The 10,757-nt window shown below is 33.9% G+C and overlaps 1 non-coding gene across 1 annotated transcript; it reads right to left on the bottom strand.

Moving 5' to 3' along the window:
- Positions 1–1,023: 1,023 nt before the first annotated feature.
- Positions 1,024–1,130, bottom strand: LOC123232636. Its single transcript, XR_006505165.1, has one exon. It is a non-coding gene; the product is annotated as a U6 spliceosomal RNA (small nuclear RNA).
- Between the last annotated feature and the right edge of the window lie 9,627 nt (positions 1,131–10,757).

The following is a 10,757-nucleotide window of genomic DNA, read 5'->3' as shown; positions in this document are numbered from 1 at the left end:
TTGATATGGTCAATTATGTGGATGGTTTTCCTAATGTTGAACCAACCTTGCATTCCTGGTATAAATCCCACCTGATCGTGGTGAATGATCTTCTTAATTACTTGCTGGAGTCTCTTTGCTAGTATTCTATTTAAGATTTTTGCATCTATGTTCATTAGGGAGATTGGTCTGTAGTTTTCTTTCTCTGTTTTTGGTCTACCTGGCTTTGGAATCAGTACCATATTTGTGTCATAAAAGGAATTTGGTAGGACTCCCTCTTTGCTTATCATATCAAATAATAGTATTGGGATTAGCTGCTCTTTGAATGTCTGATAGAATTCACTTGTGAATCCATCAGGTCCTGGTGATTTTTTCTTAGGGAGTTCTTTGATGGCTTGTTCAATTTCTGTTTCTGATATGGGATTATTTAGGCATTCTATTTCTTCTGCTGTTAATCTAGGCAATTTATATTTTTGTAAGTATTATCCATATCTCCTAAATTGTTATATTTGTTGCCATATAATTGGGCGAAAGTTTTTAATGATTGCCTTAATTTCCCCTTCATTAGAGGTGAGGTCTCCCTTTTCATCTTTAATACTGTCAATTTGGTTTTCTTCTTTCCTTTTTCTTATTAAATTGACCAGTACTTTGTCTCTTTTATCTGTTTTTTCAAAATACCAGCTTCTAGTCTTATTTATTAATTCAATAGTTCTTTTACTTTCGATTTTATTAATTTCTCCCTTAATTTTTAGTATTTCTAATTTAGTTTTCATCTGGGGGGTTTTTAATTTGCTCACTTTCTAATTTTTTGAGTTGCAAACCCGATTCATTAATCTCTGCCCTCCTTAATTTGTTAATATATGCACTCAAGGATATAAATTTCCCCCAAGTACTGCCTTGGCTGCATCCCACAGAGTTTGGTAGGATGTCTCATCATTGTCATTCTCTTCAATGAAATTGTTGATTGTTTCTATGATTTCTTCTTTGACAAATTGGTTTTGGAGAATCATATTGTTTAATTTCCAATTGGTTTTTGATTTGCCTAAAAATATGGAACGCTTCACGAATTTGCGTATCATCCTTGCGCAAGGGCCATGCTAATCTTCTCTGTATCGTTCCAATTTTAGTATATGTGCTGCCGAAGCAAGCACCAGGCTATTAATTTGGATAATCATTCAGTTTAGCACAAGATAGCTCAAAACTCCAAATCTCCAGTTATCTACGAGCCTCTTCCTCTTCAGCATCAAGATTATAAATGTGTGCTGCCACATATCCTATTCTGAACTGTTAATATTCAAATTTCCTTCTCATAATATTCTATTATACTAACTATACTACAATTTGTTTAGTCACTTCTCAGTTGATGGACATTTAGTCTATTTCCTATACTTTATTACTATAAAAATTAGTGCTAGGAATATCTTGGAATATGTGCACTTTATATCTTTGCCCTTCTTGGGATATATGCCTACCAGTCAAATCTCTAGGACAAAGTGTATAGACATTTCAGTCACTTTCTTAGCATAATTTCAAATTAGTTTTGAGAACTGTGGGATACTAACTGTGGACAGTATTACTATCTTTCCACAATCACCACTATGTTTTCTTATTTGCTTTTCACAACAACCCTAGAAGACAGGTTTATTATGATCTCCATTTTTTTTTAACAGTTCATTAACTGAGGTTAAGTTGCTTTGCCCAGGTTCATACTGATAGCAAGGGCCTGAGGCTAGATTTGAACTTGATTCTTCCTGATTCTGGGCCCAGAGCTCTATCCATTTTACCACCTGGATGCTTCAATTATAAAGATATTATATTTGGATCTTTGGAATATTGGGAGTCATATTTGGTCAATATTTGGAGTCAGAAGGACTCAATTTAAATCCTGGGTCTTCCACTTACTTCCTAGGTAGTATTGTTTTTGAGTCTCAATTTGAACTAGATGATCTCAAAGGTCTTTCCATATTTGAATGCTATTATTTTTACACTTAAAATAAAGGTTTAAAAACTTTTGTTAATTTCCTCAATATCTTAAAAATCTCCAAAGCAGAATATGACCACTAAGTCAGTCAAATGACATCCTTTGTACAGTCCTATCAAAATTCTCTGCTCATAAAACAAAAACTGAATAGAAATATCAGAGAGGAGGCTTTTACTGGCTAACAAAGTATATATGGTGTTTAATAAAATACAAGTTAGTCAAATAACATTTATAGCTCACCTGTCCCAAGTTCAAATCTTGACTCTTCCCTGACTAGCTGTGTGAATGTGGCCAAGTCTGTTAAATTCTTTAGACTTGTTTCCCTGTTTGGTCAAGGAAAGGGTTGGACTAGATGAGGATGCTATGTGGCACATTTGTTAGACTGCTGGACAAATAGTCAGGAAAACCCAAGTTCAAATACAGTCTTAGATACTTAAGCTGTAGGATCACTTAAGTCACTTAACCTATCTCAACTGTAAAATAGGGATGATAATAATAGCATCTACCTGCTAGGATTATGAGGATCAAGTGAGGTGATATCTATAAAGCATTTAGTATGGTGCTTGGCACATAATAGGTGCTTAATAAATACCTCTTTCCTTCTTTCCTTCCTTCTACCTCTAAGACCTATGATACTATGATTTATATAGCACCTTACAGTATTTGCCTCAAAACAATTTTTCGGAGGATGTAGTGTTTATTTTTTTAAACGCTTACCATCTATCTTAGAATTCATACTAGAAGTATCTTTTCCAAGGTAGAAGAATGGTAAGGGATAGGCAATAGGGGTTAAGTGACTTGTCCAGGGTCACACAACTAGAGAATGCAGTGTTAAGCATGGCTATCTGCATCTTATAGCTAAAACTGAGGTTCATAAAGGTTAGAAGAGTGGCCCTCAAAAGAAGTCTCCAAAGCCAGTTCTTCCGTCTTCAGGATCAGTGTTTTTTCCACTGCATCATTTCTTCCAATTAAATTACTATAATAGAGTATTTCACATGTAGAAAAAGAAATTCATTTAAAATTTTCATAAATGTTAGCAAGGCAAATTTCATAGTCTCCTTGTTTTGATAACATAACCATTTAAAATGGTCCCATGAATACATCAAAAAAAATTTTAGACTACTAAAATAATTTTAAGGTACCTAGAATGGATTTCAAACAATTCACATTCTATTGAACAGATATTTCTTATAGACAAGGCAATTCTGCATTAAAAATTCCTGTAACTAGGCATCATTGAACTACCATACCATTAGGAGGCATCATTGAACAGTATTTTGTACTTACAGAACACTTTCAGCAAAAATGTGTCATCCAATGCTCTCCTACTGCTCTGCATATATCTCCCTTGTTCTGCATGTAGCACAATCTGGAATTAAAATGTTCAAAATGAGAGCTTCCTGGACACAGAATTTGATCTCTTATTCAGATTATTTTCCTACATGTCTATTCCAAAGAAAATAAGTCAAGCAACATAAAAGTAAGAAATTCTACAGTATGCATCTCTTTAAAAAAAAAAAGCTTTTAATAAATAAAATATTAAGATTTGTCCAGGTCAAACCAAGGGTGGAAGAATCTTCTATTCTGTTCCGAATCACAGTTTAATAAAAGACACTGATAAACTGGAAAGGATCGAGAAAGGCAGCAAGGACAATGATAGCCATTGGGTCCCTGCCATTTAAGCATCAGTTGAAGGATTCATGGGTGTTTAGCCTAGAGAAGAGAAGACTGGGGATTAGAGATAGGAGAGGAGGGGTAGAGTTAGAAACAGGAGTAATAGCAACCTCAACTATCTGAAGACCTTTTGTATGGAAGAGAAATTAGATTTGTTCCCAGATGGCTATAGAGAACCAGGAAAAAAGGAACAATGGGTAGGAGGAGTTCCAAAGAAGCAAATTTAGGCCTAATGTCAGGAAATTTTTCTTTTAGCTTAGGAACTACAGAAAAGTAGATTTGCAGCTGCTTCAAGGAGGGGAAAATGGGCTTCCCTTCAATGAAGTTCTTTAGTCTAGTGCAAGAAATGCTGTAGAATGAATTAGATCAAGTATAAGTTGGCATAGATGACCCCTAAAACCCCTTCAAATTCTAGTTATGTGATAATACATAAAATCCTATCCCATTGCCCCTTGGAAGGCATAGAAATGAACCCAGATTTTCAAGACTTTGCCAGAAGAGCACTGGCCCAAACTGAAAAGGCTTCAAAAACTAAGGCTCAGGGAGGCAGGGGTTTGATGTCTGCTATCCAGGAACCAGTCTCTGCCTTAAGAGGTGATGGGTTAGAGCTTCGAGCTGAAAGGAGTGTTTAAACTAAAAAGAAGACAGATCCCTGGAGGCCTGAAAAAATTAATTTATTATGAGCTTAACTTTAAATAGCAAACTCACATTTACAGCTATTGAAACAAACTCCAAAGCCTTTCCTGTATAGACAGACATACAACAACTTATCACCTATTTCTTCTGTGTCATTTTCCATAGACTTTAGGAATCCTATTTGTGTGTTTTTGTTTATCCTAGTTGGAGGTGGTATAGATGGCAATTTCCTGGTTCTCTTTTCTTCACGAAGTGTTATTTCTTACAGTTTTTGCACAATTGTTTATATTTCATTTCCCACATGGCTGTTGTTGTTCGGATGTGTCCAACTCCTCATGACTCCATGGACCATACCTATCCAGGGGCTTTTCTTGGCAAACATACTCGAGTGGTTTGCCACTTCCTTTGCTAATGGATTAAAGCAAATAGTTAAAGTCACTTGCCCAAAGTCACACAGAGAGTAAGTCTGAGGTTGCATTTGAACTCTAGACCCAGAACTCTATCCGTGGAGCCATCTCTAGCTGCTACCTTAGTCATTCCTAATTGCATTACAATAGGCCACTGTTTGTTTGTTTCCTTATGCCTGGCTTTACTAAGTTTCTATTTTGGGGGGGGGGGGGGTTGTAATTATAATACAACAAATGTGAATTAACAACTTATTGTGTGCTGAGCTCTACTAGACTAGGGAGAGATACAATATCTAGATAAAACCAGTATATAGCATCAAAGAGCTTAAAGACTATAGTCATTACTACAAAAGCCTGGGATTTCCTAGTAGGGGAACTCCACCCCTGTTTTTCCCCCTTTGCCTCCAATTATCCATATTTTTCATCTTACAGAGTTGTCTTATGTTCAAAGAGTTACTGACTTACCCATGGAAGTCAGAAGACCAATTTCTTCCCAGGCCTTGTGGACTTAGAAAGTCATTAACTCTAGCTATCTATCCACTGTATCATAGGCTGCCTTGCTAGAGTCTTAATAATATTGTTTTTAATATATAAGCTTCTTTTGAATATATAATACAGTTTGTATTATGATTATATTATAATTACACATTATATATTTTAAAGTATTATAATTATACTTTTACATATATAATTATACTATAATTATATCTTTTACATTAGTATTATATTGTTATATTATATAATATATTGTAATGTTATTATATTATATTATATTATATTATATTATATTATATTATATTATATTATATTATATTATATTATATTATATTATATGTATGTTCCCAATTATTAGGATTATTGTAGCAAAGGGTTGGCAATTTTTAAAGTCTCGCAAGATACTGTAGTTTAGAAATATTCTACTGAATTGTAATTATATCATTAACATCTGTATGTATCCATCGGCAAAGGCTAAATTTTGTAATTTTAAAAAAATTTAGTGGTCACAGCATAGCATAGATTTATTTTCAAAGTAATTGATTGTTAAGATTTCTCCAAATACCTTTAGAAATTTATCTTATTCAGTGTTTCTGTTACTTACTTTTGTTTCATATAGAAATTACCTTTAATATCTAGTTCGCTGAATTCAGCATACATTTCAACAAATGGATTTCTGTATCCAGAAGACATTGCAATTCCCTTTCCTTATGTCCCTTGGGGAATTTGCTATAACATTCATTCTAGGGCTAGGAATTAATGGAAGCTTCCTAACCAGTCTTAGTTTTCTAAAGGAATGACAACTCAAGGTCACACACTCTTCCAAACAAGGCATGCTCAATATAATGTCAAGAGAGGAAAAATAGATATATGTAAATAGCACGTAGACATTCTTGATCGTGTCAATCATATATGTTGCTACTTTTACCAATCTGAAATTTAATGGAAATACTTATCATTCTTGGGCATTTAGAGGCATTTAAAAAATCAACAAATCAATTTCTAGTAAGAAGCCTTTCGTGTGGGGTAGAGCCGTTGTTTGAATCTCTACTCACTATTTACAGACATTGGAGGAAATGGCAGTCAGAGATTTCTACTAGTTTATTGATGGAAAATTGTCAAGGACACATATTTCTTAAAATCTATGCCACGAGCCAGAAAGCTTGATTTATTCAATCATCTTTCCCAAAATCTCAAAACAGAAATATTCATCTCTCTTGAAGAAATGCTACTAAGTAAAATAGTTTCAATCTAATGAAGCTGTCTGAAGGATTAATATAATTATTTAACAAAGACCAAGAAAGAATTATTTCAACTTGGAAATTTTGTTTTTGTTTGTAATTAGGGAATAAAGAAAGAAGGAAAATTTTACATAATTTTGAAGCTATGGGGAAAATATAGAAAGATTGGGCCATGTATCAAGTTATAAGAATCATATATTTTAGGACTGTAACATAGATATATATCCCAAACCCTCGATGCTGTAGAACAAGAAGAGAAGCAAATTAGATCATCTGGTTCTAAGTACAGAAGCTACATTACCAGAAACTAATCAATCCTAAACCCTTTTAACAATGCAATAAAAACAAATAGCCCTCTAACTGATTTTTCATTGTTTGTAGAGGTAGCATTCACACTACCATAATTAAGGGTCCTTCTCAGCATTTCCTTCAGAGGTCTATATTTTACTGAGGCTAAAAGACTATAAAAGTGTACATTGCTAGGAGACCTTGACAGACTGATTTTTTACTTCAGTAAACTCAAACCCGTTTGTGCACCAATAATGTGCAAAGATATAGAGCTGAAGATTTTATGTGCAATCGCATGTAAATTAACTGGAATAATGTAAAATAATTAAGTGTATTGATTTGTACAATAAGTCTTACAAGGTTTTTCTTCTTTTTAAAGAATATTAATATACACAATATGTCCACTTTTTGCTTTAAACATTTGTTTAACACAGGAATACATAAGATTTTGACACATTCTTTAATTCCTCATAAAACAAAATTTTTATCAAACTGGATACCACGTATACCATAGTACACCAGTCTATCATTCATTATCGCCCAAAGATTTTCAAAGGGGTTCAAAACAAGTAAGTTCTCAAGCCACTGAGGCATCAAGATATATGATACAGTGGATAGTGTGTCAGGCCTGGAGTTAGGAAAACATCTTCCTGAGTTCAAATCTGGCCTCATTCATTTACTAATTGTGTGACTCATTTAACTCTGCCTCAGCTTCCTCATCTATAAAATGAATGAGCTCCAGTGTCTTTGCCAAGAAAATACCAGTTAGAAACACAGAAGAAAAACAAATGCCTTACCATTTGTTTATATGGATATATGATTGGGGGTTTGGGTTTTAAGAGATCTCCCTATTACAAAAATGAATAATATGGAAATAGATGTAGTGATAACATTAGTATAACCCAGTGGATGTGCTTATTGGATACGGGATGGGGGAGGCAAAAGGAGAGGGAAAGAAAATGAAATATGTAAACATGGAAAAATATTTTTAAAAGAAAAGAAAATGCCAATTGAGTCATGAAGAGTCAGGCAGGACTGAAACAATCGAACAAAAATAAAACCCCATACCATTTAAAGTATGTTTATCTCCACTTCTTGAACACATTTCTTTACCTGCTCTAGTGAAGATATATTTGGTGCTATATGGTGGAGCATTCATGTAGTATTCTATCTGCATTTGGAAATTCCATTAATTCTAAAACCATTCTGATTCTTACTATAACAATATATTTGTCAAAGTTTAATCATTCCTTCAAGGAGGACAAGACTTCCTTCCAGGACCACTAAAAGTTAAAAAATCCCCAATATTTTCAACTTGGATGAACCACCCTGATTTTCACTGCTAGCTTCCTTTTATATGTTTTACTTTTCCCTTAGAATGTTAGAATGTAATCTCCCTGAGGGCAGGGACTAGCTTGTTTACTCTTTTTTAAATTCCAGTAACCCTTAGCACAATTTATTATTTTTTACATTTTTATTATATTTTTCCAGATTATATATAGATATAATTCTTAATCATTTTCTGATATTTTGCAATCCATGTTCTCTCCTTCCTTCCTATGCCTCCTTCCCCTCAAAGATGGCAGGTATGATGAAGATTATACATGTGCTTTCATGCAATACATATTTCCATGTTCATCGTGTTGTGAAAGAAGACATATAGTACTTATCCTAGAAAAAAAAATCCATGAAGGAAATAAAGTGAAGAATTGTCTGCTTCAATCTTTGTCCAGGCTCCATCAGTTCCTTCTGGGGCTATGGATAGTCTTTTTTGTTGTCATGAGCCCCTTGGAGTTGTCTTGGATTCTTGCATTGCTGATAATAGTGAAGTCATTCACAGTTGATTATCATACCTTATTGCTGTTTCTTTATACAATTGCTGTTCTCCTGGTCCTGCTCACTTCATTTGTATCACTTCATATAAGCCTTTCCAGGTTTGTTTGTTTTTCTAATTGTCCTATTCCTTGCTTCTTGTGGCACAATAATATTCCATTACAATCATATACCACAACTTGTTCAACCATTCCTCAATGGATGGACGTCCCTTTAGTTTCCAATTTCGTTGCCACCACAAAAAGAGCTGCTGCAAGTGTTTTTGTATAGCTAAGTGCTTTTCCCCTATCTTTCATCTCTTTGGGATGCAGACAGTAGTGCTATGACTAGGTCAAAGGGTATGCACAATCTTTAATCAATGCTTTTTCATCAGTTCGTGTTTTATAGTCTCATGAAAAATCAGATCTTATAGGCTTACCTGAACTCCCCTCTAGCAATTGTTTTAGAATAGACTTGAATGAAAAAGTAAGTTTTATCAGTAAAAAATATCTTCTTCCAATCTTGGTGGTGTCTTGCTCATGCTTTTTCTCATAGATATAGCAACTATTTAGTTTCCCTTTAATAGCCTACATTGCATTTTAACAATGTTTCCAGACACTATGTCTCTTTGAAAGTCATTTGCTTATCTTCTGAAGAATAATTAAGCTGCTCTGGTTATCAAGTCTTGGCATTTTTCGTTTTCTACAACAATTTACTCTTCATAACAAATGATAGTTTTACTATGGGCTTTAGTGATTCTTTAAAAACTTGACTTTCCCACACCAATGGCCATTGCAATATCTTTAATAGTCTTTGAAGTGTATCTTTAAAAGCTACACCTTTTACGTGTTGGCGTGGAAATTGACATAAATGCTTACTGACTAATAACCATTCTTTGAAAACATTGAATGAAAAGCAGGACAAAATAAAGGGATGAAAAGTATGTGAAATGATCTTGAAATGCATCACTCAACTCACAAGGGAATCAGTGGTGAGGGAACCAGCTCAATTTGGCATCCTCTTATCAAAGTCAAACATTCTGAGTTAACTTAGTGCCCAAAGGAGCATACATTTGATCACTGCACATGACTATTATTGTCACAAAATGAAACTATCAAAATTATTGCTTATCCCAAGTAATTTGCATATCACTATATGAAGTTATCACCATTTCTTACTTCCTCCTTGAATTATCATATTTATAAATAAACTTATGTGTTTATTTCATGTAATCTCCCAATGGGGACTTACATTCTATGAGAATATATACTTATATGTGTATATATAATATATGTATGTCCTTATAGTCTATAAGATATTTGAGAGTTGGAACTGCTTTGTCCTTTGGTTCTTGTAGTCCTACCCCCTACCCTGGAATCTTAGACAAAGTAAGGATAAGATTTGAAATCTCATGTTACACCACCTCTTTTTTTCTGAGTAATAGAATTATAGCCCTAGAAGGAATCAATCTCCTCAATTATCAAATGAGGAAATGGAGACCCAAAGAGATGAACTGACTTGTCCAATGTTACAAAGGTTACTAAATGACAAGCAAGAGTCAAACCTGTGTCTTTTGACTACAAAGCCAATAAGAGCTGACATTTTGATTGTATATATATATACATATATATATATCCTTATGACATATATGTAGTAATTCTCATGTATTTTCTCATTTGATCTTCATAATAACCATATGAGGTATGTTCTACCAATATTAGCACCCCCCATTTTACAAGTGAGAAAAATGAGATTAAGAACAAAGTCATTTCCAGGAGAACGTCGTACACAGAGTCTGACACACTGTAGTACAATTGAAAGTAATAGATGTCTCTACTAGCAGCAATGCAATGATCCAGGACAATTCTGAGGGACTATGAGAAAGAACACTATTCACATTCAGAGAAAGAACTTTGGGAGTAGAAATCCAGAAGAAAAACATGATTGATCACATGGTTTGATGGGGATATAATTGAGGATGCTGATATTAAATGATCACTCTATTGCAAATATTAATAATATAGAAATAAATTTTGAACAATGATACATGTAAAACCCAGTGGAATTGTGTGTCATCTCCAGGAGGGGGTAGGGAGGAGAGAAGGGAAAGAACATGAATCATGTAACTATGAAAAAATATTCTAATTTAATTAATAAATAAAGATGCTTTAAAATTGAAAACATAAGTAAATAAAAGAACAAAGACTTAACAGGAAGAGTGAGAAATTAGGTTTGAAACCAGGT

Source organism: Gracilinanus agilis, chromosome 1 (genome assembly GCF_016433145.1).
Source record: "Gracilinanus agilis isolate LMUSP501 chromosome 1, AgileGrace, whole genome shotgun sequence".
NCBI lineage: Eukaryota > Metazoa > Chordata > Mammalia > Didelphimorphia > Didelphidae > Gracilinanus > Gracilinanus agilis.
The sequence above is the reverse complement of the archived record's forward strand: the minus strand, read 5'-3'. Positions and strand labels throughout refer to the sequence as shown.